The 19368-nt window shown below is 38.9% G+C and overlaps 1 protein-coding gene across 7 annotated transcripts in view; it reads right to left on the reverse strand.

The window, feature by feature from the left end:
* CUNH10orf90 (chromosome unknown C10orf90 homolog) overlaps positions 1-19368 on the reverse strand; it is a 197564-nt gene that overhangs the window by 167277 nt on the left and 10919 nt on the right. For 3 of the 7 annotated variants that reach the window (XM_067533406.1, XM_067533405.1, XM_067533407.1), the window contains exon 2: positions 10077-10152. The exons of the other annotated variants lie outside the window; for them this stretch is intronic. The gene's annotated coding sequence lies outside the window, so the exon portion shown is untranslated. The remainder of the gene's footprint in view (positions 1-10076; positions 10153-19368) is intronic. 7 annotated transcript variants of the gene reach the window in all.

The following is a 19368-nucleotide window of genomic DNA, read 5'->3' on the forward strand; positions in this document are numbered from 1 at the left end:
CAGTACAGGGGAAAGCAAGAAGGGTGAGGCGAAGGACATGCCCCCATACTCTAGGGTGTGTTTGGCTCATTGAGTTCATGAATTCTGTTTGCCAAACCAGTGCTGTGTTACTTCCTTCCTGTTATGAAAAGGTTTACTTTCTACACTCAGACTCTGCTTGCGAAAGGGGAAGTGTCGCCCTTTGGGGCACCCAGGGGATAGTGTGTGATTTCTCAGGTGACTGGGTGGGGGTTCAAGCCGGTTTGGTGTTGTATCATTGACAGGGACCACTAGATATAGAACCCGGCCTTTGCTGCTGCTGACTCTGTCTGGCAGAAGGGTTACACACAGATATTACAGAGAGTGAAATGTGGCACAAAGAGTGCTGTTTTAGCTTAATTCATGTTCTGTCTCTGTCTTCAATGTATGCATGGCAAGTCCTTTGTGATGGACTGGTATGGGAGACCTGACCTCAAGCTGAAACCCTCTATCTACTTGGTAAAATCTGTAATAGTAACTTTTGATTCATTAAACTTTTTTCAGAAATATCCAGATATATTTGATTTTTGAACCCCACACTTCCACAATAAGGTAGGTAAAAACAGTCTGATCTGAAAGTAGAAGCCTACAATGTAAGAAATTGCACTTTTTTTTTTTAAAAGCAAGGAAAAACATATTTGCAGTTTTGTTTTCTAACCAACTCTAGTTTTTACATTACTGTTATACTCATACGAAAGAGATGCTAGCACCAAAACCATTGCACATCATTAAAAGGAAGAAAAATTACTTTTTTTTGCAAGAGAGATGCAGAGTAGAATTTGGTTTTACTGCTCAGCAGGGAAAGGGACTGTTCATCATGATGCAATGAAATAGAAGGATGGCTAATAGATCATTACAATAATTCCACTGCCTCCCCTACCCCAAACTCTGAAAGACATTTTCAACTCTCCCTCATCCTTTAGGGAAATTATTCCAGCTTCGTTACCCTCCCCCTCTCAATGTCTGAAGGTCCTTCTATTAGACATGGACAACTTTGCTGAAATCTAAACAAAAACCAAACAAATCTTTAAACTTCTTGAAAAGATGAGCAACCAATTTATATGGAATAATATATTACAGAATGTATTCTATTGCTGAACTTGAAACAGAACAGTGCCAGAGGGAACAGATAAAACTGTAGCATTTTGGAAATACCTAGAGTTATCATTAGGGAGCATTTACTGATGGTTCCCCACAAACCATGTCATACTCAAGATTTTCAAACACAACGTGTAATTTTGGGTGCCTCAGTCTGTAGGCCATAATTTGCTATTATTTCTCACGCAAAATTCCTATTAAAGGTGATATAAGATTCACCAAACATTTTTCATGCCATTAAAAAATTCCTGAATGCCAGGGTCTTTCTTGTGACTTAGAACTAAAGCCATGCTTTGAGGTCTGTTGTGTCCAAGCAGCCATTATCAGAGAGACTCTGCCTGAGGACTGATCAAACAACCACATTTTCTATAGGGAGCAGTGATGGTTGGAGACTCTTTCTGGAGGCATAGCTGAATTCTCTTCAGCTCCATCAGCTGCACACTGGTGGCCAGCTGAGCACACACAGGGCTCCATATAAAGGAGTACTAATTAATTAATTACAAATTGGCCCTTTCCATTATTCTCCTTTAGAACAGGACAGTAGAAGAGTTTCAAGTAAACATAATACGTGGAATTTCTCTCCAAAAAAAAAAAAAAAATTGGCAAGCATTCACTCAGATTCTTAGTACTTCTGTGCATCAAATCCATTATTGATAGAAATATTATAGTGTATATTTTCATTGTAATATGCCATGATTAAAATGCTTATGGTATTAAAGTAAGTGAGATGTTTTGTTGCCAGTCATTTAAAAAATGGTTTATGAAGAAAATGTCACACTTTGAACAGAAAATAGAATTAAAAGGGGGTTTGATCTCAAGTAACATAGAATTTCAATTATGTAACATATGGTAGTAGAAAATTAAACAAAATTTTGCCAACAATATTTTAGCTAATGGTTGCATTTAAAAAAAAAAGTCTTGTGCTGTTTTAGTGTCTAATGTAACACACTTATACACAGGAATAAGTTTACATATATGAATAGTCCCAATTATTTCAAGAGGATTACTTATATATGAGTAATGTTACTCATATACATAACTATTTTCAGGACTGGGCCCTTAACGTAATTTCCAATTTTACGTGAGTGTACCCGAGTATTGATTTACAAGTGAGAGGGTTCAGAGAAGAGACAAAAGAGTGACTAAGGATTGGAAAACATGCCTTATAGTAAGAGAGAGACTCAAATAGATCAATCAGTTTATTTTAACAAAGAGGTTTATGGGATTATTTGATGACTGCTTGATAAGCACCTACATAGGGAACCAAAATTTGACAATGGTCTCTTCAGTATAGCATAGTAAGGTACAACAAGATCCAATGGCTGGAAGCTAAAGCTAGACAAATTCAGAGTAGAAATAAGGGGCACATTTTTAACAGTGAGCATAATTAACCATTGGAACAATTTACCAATGGTTGTGGATAGATTCTCCATCAGTGATATTTTTAAATCAAGATTGGATGCACTAGTTCAAAAAGGAATTAAGTCCTATGGTCTGTGTTATGCAGAAGGCCAGACTAGAGTGGTCCCATCTGGCCTTTTAATGTATAATTAATAATATGCTCTAACTAAAAGCTGTCCATGGAAACTTCAGGTTGCCCATGTAAAATGTTTCTAGGCAGTGCAAATTTGTATGTCATATAACTACAACTCCGGAGGCCTATCCATGCCACGAAAGGCAGCAGGGTTGAAGAAGAATGTTGGCATCAGTATGAAGACTGAAAATGAGCACCAGTTCAGCTGCTATGTGCCAGTGGCAGTGAAGTGTCACTGCTTTCTGACTGAGTGCTTTATTTTTCATATTTGAGGATTATTTTTCTCTGATGAGAATGCTCATCAATTAACTGTATTATTGTATTAAGCCTTTGCTTGGAGCAGCTTGAACAACTGCCAATATTGACTCATCAAGGAATTTCTGCCTTTTTAGCAGCAGCTCTGTGTGGCTTAGTTTCACTTCATAACCTTTTTGCTTATGTTCCCTCACACAGCAGGGTAAGGTACTTCCTGCATCCAGTGTTCAAATTATATGTTTCAATTAGGTGCATGGTTGATTACTGGGTTTGACCATGTTTAGTGAGTTGGATAAGAATCCAATAGAGATGGGAGTCACCATCTTACTGAAAAGACCACAACCTATGATTCTTTGAAACCCTACCTATTGGTCCAATATACATCTTGAAAAAGATGAAACCGTGCATAACCACACAAGTGCCCTCATTTGTATTTCTCAGTCCTTTGGAATGCCTAAGAACTTTGGTACATCTTTATGAACTTTCACATACATTGTAGCTACATTATTGAAAGCTAATTTATGCATCAGTAATTAGGTTCAGTTATAGAAGGTGAAGTAGGATGCAAGAAGGGACGTGATCAGGAGTAATTGGATTGAATTAAGAAATGAAACACTTAGGCTGCATATCAGGACAAAACTTCCTGACAATGGGATTCATTAGATGTCTCCCAAGGGAAATGCTGGATTCGGTGTTGCTTTGGACATACAGTTAAGTTAAATATATATTTAAGGAAATGGACTGGCTATCTAGTAGACATTTTCCATTTCTAAGTTCTATAATTCTGTAACAACAGTCACAGGTCAGTTCAGACCCTAAACAATGTTAAGGGTTATTACCTAGAAACCAGTTATGGGTCTGATTCAGAAAAGCTCTTAAATACGTGCATTACCATATCCCTTACTTAAACTTTGCTTTGAATTCAATAGGACCTGTGGATATACAGTCAAGCATGTGCTTAAGTGCTTTCTGAACAAGGATGCAGTTAAGCAGGTGCTTAATTGTTTTCCCAAATTGGGAGGCATAACTAGTTTCTGCTGTCTGGATTAGAGATGCTTTTATTAATTGAGGCATCTTACTTTGATGGGCATTGTGTTGGACCACATCAGAAGGAGGAACAGCAGACCTAGATAACAAGTTCCGGATACTTAAAGAGTAGTTACAGTTAAATTCTCTGAGCTGTAAATTTGGATTCTAGTTCACAAGCTAGAACAAATACATATCCAAAACATAAGACCTGACAGTAATGGCAGAATTCATCTACCAAGACATCTGTTAGGAAAATATGGCAAAACACAAGATGTCCAATAAGTTCTTGGAATGTGCTTGGAATACGTTCTTGTTTCAGATGGCGGAGGAAGTAGCCAGATTGGCATATATTTTAGACTTGATTCTGACAATCAGGGAGGAATTAGTTGTGAAACCAACACAGGTGTGGGCAAAATATGGCCCGTGGGCCGGATCTGTCTGGACCACCAGCCCACCTTGCAGGAGCACTATGCTGGAATGTCAGGTGGCTTTTGGACCAGTCACTACCTGAACTTCCTGCTTCTGGTCATATGGCCGGAAGCAGGAAGTTCGGGAAGTGACCAGCCAAGATTCAGTAAGTTGCCCAATGCTCCTTGTAACTGGAGAGTTGGGCAACTTAGTGATTCTCAGCCGGTTGCTACCTGAACTTGTGACCAGAAGTTTGGGTACTGACCAAAAGCTGCCTGATGCTCCAGTGTCATGTGGCCCACAAGATTACCAGAATTCGTGGAGTGGCCCCTCTGCAAAAATTATTGCCCACCCCTAATCTAAGACAACATGGGTCAAAGTGATCATGAAACAATGGCTTCATGGTTCTAAGGAAAGCCAGGATTGATAGCAGCAGAATAAGGATGATGGATTTCAAAAGAAGAAAACTTCAAAACTTAGAGAACTGGTAAGGAAGGTCCCATGGAAAGAAATATCTAAGGGTAAAAGCAGTTCAGGAGAGCTGCAGTTTCTCAAATAAACAATATTGAAGGTGAAACAGCAGTCTATCCCAACAAGAAGGAAGTATAGGAAGAGTAGCAAGAGGCCAATATGGATGCATTAGGAGCTCTTTAATTACCTGAAAAATCAAAAAGGAATCCTACAAAAAATGGAAACATGGACAAATTGTTAAGGATGAGAACAAGAGAACAGCACAAACATGTGGCGACAAAAGAATCAGAATGACTAAGGCACAAAGTGAATTACATCTAGCAAGGGATAGAAAAGGCAGTAAGAAGAGGGTCTATAAATACATTAGGAACAAGTCAAAGTCAAAGGAAAGCGTATGTCCACTACTTAGCAGGGAAGGAGAGCTAACAGTTGACACCAAAAAGACTGAGTTGTTTAATGATTAATTTGGTTCAGTTTTCTCTAAAAGAGTTAATTGTGACTGGCTGATTAATACAATCAATATTAACAACAAAGGGGAAGTAGCACAGGTCAAAATAGAGAAATAACTGGTTAAAGACAATTTAATTAAATTAGATGTATTCAAGTCAACAGGGCCTGATGAAATTCACTAAAGGATCTCTCAGAACTGTTAGTGATTATCTTCAAGAACTCATGGTGAATGTGTGAGATCCCAGAAGACTGCAGAAGGACAAACAGTTCCTATCTTTAAGAAGAGGAACAAAGAGGATCCAGGAAATTATAGACCAGTCAGCCTAATTTTGATACCTGGAAAGATACTGGAACAAATTATTAATCAATTTGTAAACATCTGGAGAATAATAAGGTAAGTAATAGTCAACATGGATTTGTCAAGAACAATTCTTAACAAACCAATCTCATTTCCTTTTTTCACAGGATAACTGGCCTAGTGGATAGGGAGTAACTGTAGATCTGATTTATCTTGATTTTAGTAAGCCTTCTGATAATATCCAACATGGTATTCTAAATCAGCAAACTAGAGAATGTGGTCTGAATGAAATTACTATAGGTGGTTGCATAACTGCTTAAAAGACTGATTCAAAGAGCAGTTATGAATGGTTCACTGTCTAACTGGGGGACAAATCAAGTGGGGTCTTATAGGGGTCTGTCCTGTGTCCAGTACGCCTCAATATTTTCATGAATGACTTGGATAATAGAGTGGAGTGTACGATTATAAAATTTGTATATGATACCAAGATGGGAGGGATTACAAGCACTTCGGAGGACAGAATTAGAGTTCAAAATGACCTTGATAGATTGCAAATTCTCCAATCAACAAGGTGAAATTCAACAAAGACAAGAGCAAAGAACTACACTTATGGGGGAAAAAAAATCAAATGCACAATTACAAAATGGGGAATAACTGGCTAGGCAGTAGTACTGCTGAAAAGGATTCGGGAATAACTGGATCACAAATTGAATGAACGTGATGCAGTTGCAAAATAAGGCTGGTATTCTGTGCTGTATTAACAGAAGTGTCCTATGTAACACCTGGGAGCAATTGTCACGCTCTACTAGGCATTAGTGAAGTTTCAGATGGAATACTGTGTCCAATTTCTGCTTGGCATACTTGAGGAAAGATGTGGACAAATTGGAAAGAGTGCAGAGGAGAGCAACAAAAATAAAACAGTTTTGAAAACATGCTCTATGGGCATAGGTTATAAAACTGGACATATTTAGTCTGGAGAAAAGAAGACAGCGGGGATCGGATACGTTTTAAAATATGTTAAGAGCTTTTGTAAAGAGGACTGTCACCAGTTCTCCATGTCAACTAACAGTAGGACAAGCAGTAATGGGCTTAATCTGCAGTAAGGGAGATGTAGGTTAGATATTAGGAAAATCTTTCCCATTGTAAGCAGAGTCAAGCACTGGAATAGGCTTCCAAAGGAAACTGTGGAATGCTGGTCATTGGAAGTTTTTAAGAACAGGTTAGACAAATACCTGTCCAGGATCATAAAATTATAGAACCATAGGGTTAGAAAGTACTGCAAGGGTGATCTAGTCTAATCCCCCATCAAGATGCAGGATTTGTTGTGTCTAAACCATCCAAGACAGATGGCTATCCAGCCTTTTTTTTAAACTTCTAAGGAAGGAGCTTCCACAACCACCTACGTAGTCTGTTCCATTGTCCTACTGGTTTTACAGTTAGGAAACTTTTCCCTGAGATTTCATCTAAATCTGCTATGCTGTAGTTTGAACCCATTGCCTCATGTCCCTGCCCTCTGTGACAAGAGAGAACAACTTCTCTCCATCTTTTTATGGCAGGTTTTCAAGTATTTGAAGACTACTATCATGTCCCCCCTCCCCCCCAATCTCCTCTTTTCCAAACTAAACATACACAGTTCCTTTAGCCTTTGCTCGTATACCTTGCATTCCATCCCTATGATCATCTTTGTCACTCGCCTCTGGATCCTTTCCAGTTTCTCTACATCCTTTCTATTCATTGGTGACCAAAACTGGACACAGTACTTCATCTGAGGCCCAACCAGCGCTGAGCAGAGTGATACCACCACCTCCCGTGGCTTGCATGCTATACCTCTATTAAAGCAACTTAAAATGGCATTTCCTTCCCCCCTCCCCGCCCCAATAGCACCATACTGTTGACTCATATTGAGGTTGTGATCCACCACAAGTCCCAGATCCTTCTCAGCAGTGCTGCTGCCAAGCCAAGTATCCCCCATTCTGTATTTGTGCATTTGGTTTTTTTTCCCTAAGTACAACACCTTACATGTTTCTCTGCTGAATTTCATTTTGTTGTCTATAGCCCAGTTCTCCAATTTATCAAGATCCCTTTGAATTTTAGCTCTATCCTCCAAAGTGTTTGTAACCTCCCCAGATTTGTGTCATCTGCAAACTAGATGAGTATGCTCTTTATATCTACATCCAGATAATAAAAAAAGATGTTAAACTACACTAGACCCAGAACAGATGCCTGCGGAATCCCACTTCAGACCTCCTTCCAACGTGACATCATTCCATTAATAGTTACTCTCTGTTTGTGGTTGTTTAACTAAATTACATATCCACTTAATGGTAGTTAAGCTGAGCCCACATTTCTCCATCTTACTTATCAGAATGTCATGTGGTACTCTGTCAAAAGCCTTGCTGAAGTCCAGGTATATTATGTCCACTGCATTCCCCCTCCCCCCCCCGCCCCATCCACCAAACCAAACCAGTTACCCTGTCAAAGAAGGAAATCAAGATAGTTTGGCAGGATTTGTTCTTTGTAAATCCATGCTGGCTGCTAGTGATTATCCCTTCATCCTCCAGGTACTCACAAACTGAGTGTTTTGTACATTGCTCTGGGATGATCTAAGTATAATTGGTTCTGCTTAAATGAAGGAGCTGGACTAGTTGACCTCCTGAGGTCCCTTCCATCCCTGCATTTCTATAATTTATGATAAAGCATTTCCCTTTTTAACCTGATCCCCAAAAAGAAAGCAAATATAGAATTAGGGGGAAAAAAGCAAAAGTATATCAGATTCAGAAACAATAAGGATGACTTTTGAAATGTTAAAACTCAAAATAAGTGTTCTTCCCCTCTTCCAAAGAGTTTATATTAACATGCCAATTACTCATTCCTCTCCACTGAGATTAGCATAGATGTTAACAACCTAGGTTAAGATTTTGCTTTTTTACAAGTAAAAAAAACTAGAGTGAGTTCAGAGAGGGGAAAAAAAGATTCTAGTTCTATAGGTCCTTTGACTAGAAGTTGGTCACTAGCCCTCAATGCCCTAACAGTCTGTTCCAATCTGGTGGCCTTTTCCAGGAGTCTATTGCATCCAGTTTGGCAGTAGCCAGAAGTTCTATTCCTTCAGAGGACTTGAATTCAGTGGGAAAATCATTCATATTTCATCAGACGTTAATCTTAGAAATAGTTTGTATCTGAACAATTCCCTCTCCCAGCACTCTTCTGCCTGTTTATCATCTTGTCTCTCTCTTATTCCAAGACATTTAAGAAAAAAAATTCCAGAATATGGTTTTCCCCTCTCTCATATGGAAGCCTTGTAATTCCATTTCTGCTGGAGTCCGGCCACTTCTTCCTTAATGGCATCAGCACAATCTTCTGTGCATCAAAGAAATTCTCTCCTACTATGCTGAACATGTGTCTTCTCTCCAGGAAGGAGAATTTTAGGGAGAAGCCCTAACAGGAGACAATCAGGCCTAAGAAATATTGGGGGATTTAAGTCTTTTCCTGTCCTTTTATATTAGACTTGTCTGTGTAAGTGGACTCCAGATTTGTCTGATTAAGGGAGAAAAATGTATTAGCCTGATTTGACTGTCCAGCAGACTACACATTCAATTTCCTTTTGTAACATTCACATCAAGTAATTGTGAGTACATGCACAGTCCTAGTTAGTGTCAGGAGTTTAAGGCCAGAAAAGACTACTAGATCATCTAGTCGGACATCCTCCACATCACAGGCCACCAATATCACCCAGCACCTGCACACTAAATGCAGCAACGGAAATGTGACCAAAATAAATGACACCTACAGGAGACTAGATTATTATATGCTAGAGGGAGAGATTAGGGAGTTCTGAACTGCACCAGGGCTTGAGGCCCCTCTAATGGCAAGGAAATGATTAGGTGAGATGTAACCAGATAATCCTGACAAGTGACCTGCACCCACACACTGAAGAGAAAGGCGAAACCCCCCTTCCCCCTCCCAGACACTGCCAATCCGACCCGAGGAAAAATTCCTTCTTTACCCCACATATGACGAACAGTTAGACCCTGAGCATGTGAGCAAGAACCAGCCAATCCAACACCAGAGAGAAATGAAACTGTCAGTGCCACCTCAGAGCCCTGGCTCACCCCATCTAGTGTCCCATCCCCAATTATGGCCATCCTGATGCTTCAGAGGAAAGATTAAAAAGCCCCCCAGAATACATTGAGGGGGAAAAAATCCCTTCTTGATGCCTACCAATGGCTGAACATCTAAATTATTCATACGTTTGAAAAGTTTGTCTAGAAGTGGGAGAATATTGACCCAAAAATGAATATTTAATTTGAAAGTGTTCATGAAATTCACCAGAGAAGTTATATTATGACTATATTGATGAATTATTCATTTCTACTCCCAACTACATACCTCTTGCCCTAGTTACATGACATGCTGGGTGAATATGGAAAGGATGGGGGAATAATTTAATAAGTTATGGGAAAAAACATCAAAAGACATAGCCAGTCAGTTTTAGTCCTGGTAAAAATATATATTTACCTTGTCCTGTATAAGAGTGGCAGTGGACCTTACAGACTGTTCAGAAACATTCCAAATATACAGCAGAAAACTTTCCCTATTAACAAGAGAAAAATACGGACACAGATTGTACTTCAGTAGTAAATGATGTTTTAGCAGGCAAGGAACACTGCTTAAGGAAATATAGAGATTTATGAGTAAGTTGAGACAATGACACTTTAATACAATATGACCCTGGGTGGGCTTCCCAGTGGCTCACAGAATACACAAACCGGAGTTGTTCTTCCCTTTCCTGAGTTTAACTTTGTTCCTGCTGTGCAGGTTGCAAATAGTCAGGTCAGTGCACTTGTACTCTCCCTCTCCCTTCAGATTAAGGCCTAGATTTCCACTTCCACCAACTGCTCCTTTCCTATTCCTCCTTTTCATCCATGGAAACAGGGTCTTCTAGTTTAACAAACCTGTGCAGAATCAGGCTCCAGCCATTTAATCTTGCTGGTCTTGTGCTCTCCTGAAGGCTGCCAGGAAAACTGCTTTGTGGGTTTTGGCCTTAGTTGGACAACTTTGATAAAACTGTCTGGGGGTTTTGTGGGACCTGGATGTACTCCCATAACACACCCTTTTTAACTGTAATACAGAGTTTTAGAATTGTTTTGCAAGCTGAATCAAAAGACATTAAAAAATCTGTACTCAAAGTATTGTTTGTATGTATTTGTAATGATTAGTGGGACTTATGAGGACAGACAAGAAGTACAGTATTTGAAGGTACTTTTGTGCCTGATCCTGATGCCTTACTCAGGCAAGAGTCAAACTGAAGTCAACTGGAGTTATGCCTGATGATTGGATCCTTTGTGTGTGTTCATAGATGCATTGTAAAATCCCTTTTGTACAATAGATATTCAGTACAATTAATGCAATTGTATTGGCTCTCAATTTCTTATGCTATAATTACCTTTAATTTCTCTCTACCTTTGAGTGTTTTCATTGTATTAAAAATGAATATTAACTTATTAAATGTTTTATTCTGTTAGTTTTATTATTTGTGGTCTGCCAACAGTGTGCTTTGCACCATATGGATCATGCACCAAGGAGTTTTCAAGCCAAACAACACTTGCATGATACTGCCATAGGGCAAATTTTTCAGTCACTCGATAAACCCTGAAGATGGATGTTTTAGCAGTAACAGTGACACAGATCCTTAGTTATAGTGCAGAAAACAGCATCACTGTATATTAAAAATAAAAGCAGAACTGGTATCCTGCCAGAAAGGTTTTGATTTTCTGTGAGCATTCTTCCCTAAAATATGCTTGAATTTACACCCTGCAGGGTTTAAACAAAGAAGATAATTAAATAGATCCTTCAAAGCAAAGACCAACTGGTGTGATAGAAACTGATAGTTAAGCACGTTTTTATTTGAAAACTACCACTTCCCACATAAATAGGTTTTCTATGATTTCTTGCCCATCCTTTATACTTGTGAAGTTATTATGTGCTGATGGCTGCTAATTTAATTTTGAACATGAAATAGGATGCATACTATGGTAAGAAGACATTATTAATGATAACAAGATTTGCAGCCTTAAAAAATAAACTACAATATAAAAAAAAAACCCTTCCTGATCCTGAAAACCTCTTATCACAGCTCTCCACTAAAATGAGACTGCTGCAGCTGTGTTAAAACTCCAGCTTCTCTGCTGGGTAATATACCAATAACAAACACAATGCAAATACTCTATGCTGCTTGTGGAGATGAATCGATGTACATACTAATCTATCCCATTCTGCTTCCTATCTGTGAACAACCAGGGTTCCGAAATGTGCACCAGTTCTGATGCAGAATCTTAGAACAAAACAAAACAAAAAAAACACACCACAAGAAAGGAACAGTTAAATACAAGATCATTTAATGTAAGTAGTTACTAAGTAGAAATCAAATGATATACTTAAGATCCATCCACGATATTTTCATCCTCTGGACAGAGGACTTAAACTCCTTCATAGATTTCCACCACAACTTCAGCAACCACCACTCTCATCCATTAAATTCTCTCTGGAACACTCCCACCACTAGCATTAACTTCCTGGACACCATGATCAGCTTCAATAATGGAATCTTACCGACAACTATTCTAAGAAACTCACACCTACCTTCACAGATCCAGTAACGACCCCAAACACACCAAGATATCTGTTATCTACAGCCAGGCACTCATATACCACAGAATATGTTCAGACGAACAAGTCCAGGATATACACCTTAACACACTCAATATTGCCTTCATCAAACGAGGACACTCTGGCAAAACAGATTACATAAATGAAACAAGCTATCAAAATACCCTGAAAGAACCTGCTTCGGTACAGAAATAAAACCCTCTCTAACCACACACCCTAGTTGTCACCTACCATCCCGTGATGGAAACCATACAGTGTATCATCAAAACTACAACCCATACCTTATCGTGAAAGCAGTCTTTTCTGAACTCCCTCTTCGGATCATCTAATAGCTCCCCCCCCCAACACTCCAAGCAAGCTTCCCACAGAACAGGACACCAACTCAAAAGGGCACCAAACTCTGCCAGAACAAGAAATGCGAAGCCTGCAGATGTGCAAACTCCCCCCACCCCCAAAACACCTTTCAAGATCCATGGGTCCTACAGATACCTGTCACAACATGTGGTGTACCTCATCCAGTACACTAACTGCCCCAACAACTATGTGGATGAAATCAGACAATCACTACTCTCTTGAATGAACTCACAGGAAAATGATAAGAGACAAATACCATATCACCTGTCAGTGAACACTTTTCACCAGCTGACCATTCTCTATCTGGATCTATCAATCCTCATCCTCAAGGGAAACCTTAAATTCACAACTTTGCTAGACGCTAAAAATCATGGTCTTAATAAAGACACTGGATTTATGGCTTATTACAGATTGTGTGACCCACTAGTCCCCCTTTTTTGTCCTATGACTACAGGGGTGTTAATGGGCCACTTCACCTTGAATGGTCCCTTAGAATATGTGCTAACTATTTATGCTGAACTGTCTGTTCAACCTTGTATGTGTCTTGGAAAGTTACTCAAAGTGTCACAGCTCTGAGAAAGAGCTCTGTGTAGCTCAAAAGCTTGTGTGTCTCACCAACAGAAGTTAGTCCAGTAAAAGTTGTTTCCTCATCCACCTTTTCTCTCTAATATCCTGGGACCAACACAACTACATCACCACTGCATACAAAAAAAGAACAGACTGATGAATCTTAGGGAACGGTGCAACATGAGCATGTGAACGTACACATGAAAATGAGGCCAGTGTTTAATTTTAAGGCATCCCATTTTTAATAGCTTTCCTTTAAGCATAGTTAATATTTTGAAACAATATGTCCAAATGGCTTGCAAATCTGCCTTAAGAATTGAGAGCCTGATGATGTTATCTTGTAGAATCCTAAGAGTGAATGAGTCTGCACAAAAATATTTTTTTTCAGTCACCAGACCTGCTATCTTTGTTTTCATATATCCAAACAGATTTTTTTTTAAAAAAATGAACACATTATGTACTAAATGTTTGACGCTAGGTGAGATCTATATCTGTTTTCCACTAACCCACTATAGTCTTTCTTACTAACATACTGAAGATATTGTAGAAACAAAAAGTGATAAAAAGTATCAGGTTTGAAAGTGATATCGTACCTGAAATGTTTAAAGGTTAACAGATAAGTAGCTTGGAAAAATAATGTTTAGTAGCTGATCCTTTCATTATATCATTTAATTCATTCCAGAGCCTAAGGTGTTAGTTGGGGGACAAGTATGTTGTATGTTACAGGGAGATGTATTATACTGAGTATATCTACAATAAACTTCAATGGGGTTGAAAGACACAGGGTTAAGTGGATATTTTGTCTTTGACTTCAATGGAACCAGGATATCACCCACAGTGCAGTAGCCCTCTAAGAAGTTGTAATGGGGCATTCCCCCCTTGAGCACCTCCTAGCAGCTGAGTCCTTTTCTCACCCTTTATGCCCCCCAAAGGCTGATGGCCATCTTTGGTAGGTCTTCAGTGGCTTGGCCCTCCAGCCAAATCACAAAATCCAAATGAATCCCTTCCAAGGTATTAAAGGCTCCTATTCCTCAACAGTCTATTTGCCCTCATAAGGGTCTTCAACCCCAGCTCTGGACCCTTTAAATTCAGTCCTTTTTGCAGGCTCCCAAATAATACCCATCTCCTTCTTGGGGTTTACGCCATTTTACCTATGGCCAGTAGGTGAATCCAAGTCCAGCCATAGGTATCCTGCATTCCAACCCAGGAACCCTATATGCAAATACCACATACTATTTATTCCAATCTGCCACCGTCATTTCCCCAGGCCTCTTTTTACCTGGCCCCTTTTATCTCCAGCCCTATCTTAGGGCCAATGGCTTCAAGTTCTTCTTCATCTCCAAACCATAGAGGAACACCCTTCTTCATTCCCTGCAGCTCCTTTTATCTGAGCTTGCTGGACTCAGACTGGCTCCTTCCATGAGGCCTCTCTGGGCAGGCCTGGAGGACCCACCTTTGCTGCTACTTTCCTGTCACTCTGCTGCTTCCTGGGTCACATTATAGTAGGTCTGCAGGGCCTCCGGTGGGGAGCTGCAAAGGTTAGAGATACACTTCTGTGATAGGTTTACCCCATCACAAAGAACTTTCAAAGAAGATGGAACTGTATATATTTTAAAATATTTTAGTATAGTTATAATAAATGTATCTAGGCCCTCATTTCCCACTGAAGTCAATTGGATTCTATCCATCGAGTTCAATGGCTTTGGATTGAGCTTATGTAGCATTAGACACAACAATTACTAGAAATAATGGTTTTGTAGCCTGTGTGGCAATTCCCAGACTAATCCAAAGCGTGCATGGGACTGAACTGAAAAGCAAAGAGTGATGAAAGTTTCATCATCTAGGATTTGAGCTCATTTTGCATATAGTAAAATAATGCTGCAGCTAGAAGTAAGGCAGTGCGTGACTCCTCGAAAACTGCCTGCTTTCCATCCCTCGTTCTGGATGGCCCTTAATGCAGCTGACCATGAGAGTCACACAGATGTGCAGAGATGTGAGTTCAGAAAAGTAGGGTATGTCTACACTGCAGACTGAAGTCGATTTATTTTAAATCGACTTTCACCCGGCAAATTTTAAAAGTCGCACAAGCGTGATCACACCATGCTCCTTGTGCTGGGCTCTTGCATCCCCACTCTCCACGCTTGGGTCAACATTCAAAACAGTGCACCATGGGTAGCTATCCCACAGTGCAATTAGCCACAGAGGCTTTTGGGAAGCTTGTTGTCCTCCCATGATGCAACATGCTCCCTCCCCCTCCCTTCTTGTCCCAAACAAGCTGCAAACGCTTTTTCGCACTGTTGATAGAGAGACATGGAGCCCGCTCAGCTCTGCACTATCATTGTGAGCATCACAAATACCTCACAGCTTATCCTGAAGTATTTTCAAAGGTGAGAGAGGAGCCGCGGCACAGAAAATAGAATGTTACTGAGGCCGCCCTGCTACAAGCCACAGAGCAGAACAATCCCCTTTTGCTGGAGGCTGTCACACATCATCTTATTTAAGGATGGAGATGTGGAGGTCTAAGTCCAATGTTTTTTTACACCAGTGTAAATCAAGAGTAATGCCATTGTAATTAAGTTACACAATGTAATACAAATGTATATAGGATCAGGATCTATGGTACCTAACACTGAACTGAATTAGTTGGAGATTGTAGAAATAACTATAGAAATATAGACAGTATATTTATGAATAGATAGTAATACTTAAAACAGAATTTCCAAAACTGTCTACTCACTTTGAGTCCTAATCCCTGCCAAAATTACAATCACTAAATTAATTTAAATTGTTTCCAACTATGTCCCCAAAACACCTGTTGTGGTTTTTTTTTTAAATGTTCTCTGTCTTTGGAAGGAAGAGGGTGAGATTGTTGAAGTTAAAGCCTTGAGTAACTGGGTGCAATTCCCATGGAAGTCTCTTGGCCAAGTTCAGTAGTGATATAAATGAGGATTCAGGTTACATGTTGTGCAAATTGGTCAGAAAATGTGAATAGCAACTGTAAAAATGATGCAGCTTGTGATTTGGCACAGAGTAGATAGAAGTGTGTGGTAGGAAAGGCAATAGGAGATGGATGTAAATAAAATATGGGGACCCAACTTCCTTCTGACTGCCAGGTTTGTGCAAATTATACTGTTTTACCACATTCACACAGTTTTGGACCAGCTTTTACTAGAGCTGACATGGCACGGACAGTGCTGTTTCTGTATGCTGCATTTAGCCCAGAGTATATAATGTGGGGGAAAGTTGTATTTAGAGGATTTGTCTGTATGTGATTTTCTTCCAATCTGCGAATTCAAATTGAACTAGTCTGTTTTCACTTTATATATGAAGTTCTCTATTGTGGTTGATAGTTACAGGTACATTTTGAATATGAGGCTGTTGTCCTTAACACAAAATGGTTACATTCACTGTCCAAACAAACAACTGATGTGATATCAATGGAGCTACACCCACTAATGCCAGTGAGGAAGTTGGCTCATGAAAATTCAATTTTCATAAAAAGCCTAAAGATAGGGTGCACCTTAAAATTCCAAGCAAGGTTTACTCTTTTACAGTAACTCAGTGTTATTTAATGGAATTCCCATGTGTGTGTGTGTGTGTGTGTGTGTGTGTGTGTGTGTGTGTGTGTGTGTGTGTGTGTGTGTGTGTGGGGGGGGGTGGAATTTTACTTCTCCAAGAATGTAAATAGAAAACATAGCACAATGCTAAGTCCATTTTCACACGTGGCTTACAAGTTATAGATTCAATTCACCATGTTTGGCTTACAATAAAAAATTCACTTGTATGATGAAAATATTAATTTCCCATTTTATATTTGAAAATCCTAGTCCTCTGTGAATACACCAAAATCTCTACCTCTTACCCAAAAAGTAATATAAGGCTACACATTTCCACAATACAAAGGTCAGTATACACATCAATCCTTATTAACAGTCTTCAGGATCAGTGCTGATACACCTATGTGCAAAAACTAAGTAGGGCCGTAAGAGTTAAATGACAAGTATGAATGAACTAAAATTATGTTCTGTTTTCATATACTCATTCAGTTAGGAATTTACACCTACATGATTCATGAAAGTAGGTCTTTAGCAACATCATAATTTCCAGAGATAAAGATGACAATGCATAATTGATTTTAGTTGGATTTTACTGAGTCCATAAAGTATATTGTTTATACAGAATTTTGGTGGGCAAATCTCCCAGTTGCTTCTGAAATGTTGCATATCTTTAAGACCTTATATTTGGGAAAGAAACAATAAATTTTAAGGAGTGTATTTCTTTACAAATAGATGACTGGGATGATATGTACTAAAAAACTTACTTTTATCATGACATCTAAATACATTTATCTTCTAATATGTCACAATTGTATTTTAACTTTGCAAAAGGTTTATCTAACAAACTAAACTAATTATCAAAATTCTCTAAGTCTTATGAACTTTGATATCATACTTCCGATAGTATGTAATTCAAGTTATTAAAGCTTTTATTGCTGTGCTAGCTCCTATAAAAATGAACTGAAAACTGAAAAAGGCTACTTATGCTGTCTTTGTTAGGTGTTATCGTTTCAAATATTTGTCAGGTATTGCAGATTATCTTTAAGAGCCAATCAATTAAGAAGTTAAGTCAGTTCTATTTCTTGATGAGACAAGTTCAAGAAACAAGACTCAATAGTTAGCTGGCTGTCAATTAAAAAGTCAGAAGAGAGATTCTTCCTATATTTTGGTTTTAAATAGGTCCATAAATACAAAAGGTGTTTTGGGGGTGGGAGGTTGGTATAGGCTATTAGGTTATGTCTACACAGCAAAAACAAAAACAAACAAACAAAAACAAGACCCTAAAAAAACAAACACACACAATCCACTAACAGCAGAGAGTCTCAGAACCAGAGTCAACTGACTAAGGATGGGGGAGCTTGAGCTGCAGGGTTAAAAATAGCAGCATAGATGCTTGGTCTCAGGCTGGAGCCCAGGTTCTGAGACCCTTCTCTATCACCAGGTTTTAGAGCCCAGACTCCAACATGAGCCTGAAGAGCTAAATTGCTATTTTAGGCCTATAGCAAGAGACCAGGTCAGTTGAGTGAGGCTTTGAGACTCACTGCTGCGGGTGTAGATAGGCACTTCAATAAAACAGGTATTGCAAAGTGCTAAGCATCTCATGAGAGCTGATGATGTGCTATCATCCTTTAACTCTTTGCAGGACTGAGGTCAAAGAGTGAATTTCTACAGAAACTGAAGGAAGCAAGTTTTCATGTTTGGTAATATCAGGGCAATATTGTAGATTCCTTGGCTTAAGTAGAGCATTTTTCCCCCCAACATATTTTTCCTCTTATCTTATATTTACCAAATTTTCCATTTTACACATTTTGGCTCAAAATGTCAACACATTTTTCAACAAATGGATCATTTAGTTAAATAGCTATTTTAAAATTTTGTTTCTTATTGTCACTGTGAAACACTCTCTAACACTTGGTGTCATGTGGTAATTCTGTTTAATTTGCTGAATAGATGGTCAATAAATTTCACTACTATTCACAAGAGCTAGTTAAAACACTAATGAGCCTGATTCAAAGGAGTTACTCCTGATGTACACCAGCATCAATGAGATCAAAAAATTTTATGTTTAAGATGTGCAGTATCTTCCCATCTCATAACGCAACATCAGAAGTTTTGGGATATTAGTAAGGACACCACAAGATGCAAATTCTGTATGGTCTCAGCTTTAGAAATGATGCAATTTTGGAAGGAGCAGTTGACATTCAACACATGCTGTCAGATGCCCCATCAAATGTTGTTCCTACACTGAGACGCAGTGACTCAGTCATATTAGAAAAAGAAAATTAGTGGAAAACCAGTAGCTGCTTCCCTCACCACATGGAGATTAATTTATGTGATCACTATGTCAAATGCAGGATGAATAGCTCTTGTATTAGCCTAGGGCAAAAGGTTATATTTCACCAACCAGGACTGTAATTCATGTGCTCTTTATTCCTTTTCACATATAATCAAAACAAAGTGAGGTCTGACTGATTGCCGTTGCATCTCACTAACCCCAACTGCTTTTTTTGGAGCAAAATCCTTCAGTGGGGCCAGGATTTCACGCTGGGTATTTATTACATGATTTCAACTATTTACTAATCCTTGTAATAGTGTTTGTATCCAAGTCATTTAGAATTCATTTGTCAAGCAAGGTTTTCTGAAACACCATGTCAAATGCTTTA

This window comes from Emydura macquarii, unplaced genomic scaffold (genome assembly GCF_026122565.2).
Source record: "Emydura macquarii macquarii isolate MOO-44397 ecotype Brisbane River unplaced genomic scaffold, CSIRO-AGI_Emac_v2 contig_3343, whole genome shotgun sequence".
In the NCBI taxonomy this organism is placed as follows: domain Eukaryota; kingdom Metazoa; phylum Chordata; order Testudines; family Chelidae; genus Emydura; species Emydura macquarii.